At 47.8% G+C, this 3,282-nt stretch overlaps 1 pseudogene; it reads right to left on the bottom strand.

Annotated features, from left to right (window-relative positions):
• Window positions 1–825: 825 nt before the first annotated feature.
• On the bottom strand, window positions 826–2,242 carry LOC119297007 (annotated as a pseudogene).
• Window positions 2,243–3,282: the final 1,040 nt, after the last annotated feature.

The raw sequence follows: 3,282 nt of genomic DNA, 5'->3' as shown, positions 1-3,282 counted from the left end.
GAACTTTGTTTTTTTGGACAAATAAATGGAATATTCTGCCATGCATAGACAATTTCAAGAACTGCATTCTTTTGCCATCAATGATAAATTCTCACTCCAACAAGTCGTAATCTGCTAGCTTGGAAGATCATTTCCATAGACTTATATCTGTCTAAGATTAGATTTTTTTACGCATCATGTTACCAAGACACGGAATTGGCAGAATTTCTATTGTATCTCACATATTGCTCTCTCTCCTTATAAATATGTTACTTTTATTTATATATAGAAATACCATAATAATCATTCTATGGTTATTGCGGAAAACCCTATGTATGTCGAATCGAGCCTAGCTCAGATGGTCATGTTTTTGTCGTGAAACCATCTCATTAGAGTCCAAGTTCTAAACTTGGCATTGGTACTCACATTTTCCCGGACTTATTATGAAGTTCTGAAGCATATGACGACTATGTTAGAGTTGCTCTAAGCATAGTATGACATAGTAGGCACATATGTTTGAAAAGGTGTCGTTTTGCCGTGGCTGCTAATGGATCTGGTGCATAAATCACAATATTCTGCTTTTTTTTAATAAAGGATCACAATATTCTACTACCTCTGTAAGTCAATATAACACATTTTTTTACACTATTGATTTAGGGAGGTGGTATGTATAATCATGGCCCAGACAACAACGATAGGTAAACATCATGACATACTCTTCTGATAAAGGACACTTATATTAATTGATGAGCAACTAAGAAGTAAATAAAGAATTCAATGCCACGACTTTGTAATCATCAAACGGGCAAGCATGCTGCTAACTTGGCCAAAGTGACCATGGAGTTGTCAGGACATATCAGCGTGGCGACGGGGTAAGATGCCCTTGTCCTGAAGGCTCGTGACGGTGTCGTAGAGACACTGGCTTGCCGGCGTGATGCCGACGCCTAGCTCCATGATCCTCCGACTGCTGAACCGGCACCCTTTCTTCATCTCGCCCGCCCCTTCCTTGCACCTGGTGGGCACGGGGTACTCCAGAAAGAACTTTGCGAGGATACAACACACCTCAGAGCGGTGCAGCGTGCGCCCCGCGCAGAGGTACTGGCCATGCGCATTAGGCATCTCGTACGCACGCACGTGTGCGTCCGCGACATCCCAGACATGCACGTACGCCTGGGCAGCATTGGTGTACGTCTGCATCGAGCCGTCCAGGTATTTAGCGGTGTGCAAAGTGCTGGCATTCACCACCGTCTGCAACAGAGGGCCCAACACTAGAGGCGGGTTGATCACGACAAGGTCTAGCTTCCTCTCCTTTGCGAGCTCCCATGCCGCCTGCTCCGCCGCCGTCTTTGCATAGCAGTACCAGTTCTGCATATGCTTACTTGTCAGATGCATGTCATTATACATGTATTTTCTTAGCAACATGGTGCTTCTAACATTACACGAGCGAGAGTTAATTAAGCTGACCTTTGTGTTCTTGCAGAACTCGAGGTCGCTCCAACATGTCTCGTCGGCCTCCCCATCGATGCTGCGGCAAGGATCCATGTAGAGGAGCCGATCAACGACGTCATTACCACACGCCGGATGCCGCCCACCTCCTCCATGGCGTTGATCACGTTTCTCGTCCCGTTCACTGCCGGCTCGATCATTTTTTCCTACACCCATACATGAATGAACCTTTGTCAGCCACCGTATATTCGATGTCAGGAGCTAGTAGTACACCTATATATATAGTATGTGGGTAAGTAAAGTACCGGGTCATCAGTGACGGGGCATGCGGTGTGGAAGACTCCTTCGCATCCTCAGAATGCAGCGACAAGGCTCTCCTTGTCCAGCAGGTCCACCCGAAAGAGGGTCAGCCGCTCCACCGCCCCTTCCAAGGCTCTCAGGTGCGCATTCCTTGCCACGTCATCTGGAATCACACACCAAAGTTAGGGACGATGCTTCGGTGCCTTAAGGCACCTACCTTTGTGTCTATGACATGTGGGCCCAATAGGTGGCTGGCCCACATGTCAGTGACCCAAAGGCAGATGCCTTTAAGGCACCGAAACTGTGTCCATACACTCCAGGCATGGAGATTAGAACATATAATGAACGGTGCATTGTACTCACCAGGGTTCCGGACGGTGCCGTGGACGGCGTAGCCCTTCTTCACAAGGAGCTTCACGAGCCAGGACGCGATGAAACCGCCGGCGCCGGTCACACCGACAGTGCGTCCGCGGCCAGTAGCGACGCAGTTAGCCGTGTTGGCACGATCAAAACCCATATCTCAATCTGCAGAAAATTTCTGAACTAGAAGTTGCAATAGGCAACAGAGGATATGTATGTATATCTCGACTTCCAAGCTAGTTCCAAACTGAGCTGTGTAGTGACCGGTAGATATAGGGCCGGGATGGCCTGTGCAACGGTTGGCATCCACATCCCACTTGGCATGCTTAATTTGGGTGAACTGCAAATCTGTGTCAAATGTAATGTTGTGGCACTGCAGTTCCTATCACAAGAAAACACATGGCGGCTGTGTATAATAAGCATCGTTCTTGCCTTCACGCGTACCAAGTGTTGATTATGATTCCACTTTCAGCATACACCATTTTCTACAATGCACACGAGTATCATGTGTTGATTATAATGCCATAGCATTTTCTACAATACGCTGACGGCAGACCAAGCTTGGATCAAACAAAAGAAAATGCAATGTGAACGGATGCGCGTAGTACTATAGGAGTAGTTAAGTTCCAACCTATATAGACCCCGCAAAAAAAAGTTCCAACCTATATAGTACTTGAAAAATTAAATATTCCTGTGCTGCATGGATCAGGAGCTGATGTGGGCCGTGTGGTGCTTTGTATCAGGTCGAGGGAAGAAAAAGATTCCATCGCATGCCGGTTGCCTCTGCGTTCGCATCATCAACTTGCCGGCCTTCTCTCTCTCAGAAAAAAAAATCAACTTGCCGGCCGGCAGGTACGCTTCGCTCAACAAAAAACAAAAAAACTTGCCGGCAGGTAAACGCGTCAAGGCCAGACGTTCCAGGGCGACTCCGGTGGTGCAGCGTGCTCCCAACGCTCGGGTCAAGGCCAAATTGAGTGACATGTTGTTCACGGAGAGTTCCAAGCTTCGCCTCGTCGACAAAAACATGAAAACCTAAGGTATCCGTTGCCCTCATACAAGATTTTAAATGCGTTCTCGGACGAACATCTGGCTAGGATTCTATATGATAGAGGCGAAGCAGTAGAGGTCTCTAACGGGGACATTATTTCCCTGGTGCGTGCGAGGGAGGAGGCGCAGGCCGCTTTCGCCGTGGCTGCC

Source organism: Triticum dicoccoides, chromosome 5A, assembly GCF_002162155.2.
Source record: "Triticum dicoccoides isolate Atlit2015 ecotype Zavitan chromosome 5A, WEW_v2.0, whole genome shotgun sequence".
NCBI classification, from domain to species: Eukaryota; Viridiplantae; Streptophyta; class Magnoliopsida; order Poales; family Poaceae; genus Triticum; species Triticum dicoccoides.
The sequence above is the reverse complement of the archived record's forward strand: the minus strand, read 5'-3'. Positions and strand labels throughout refer to the sequence as shown.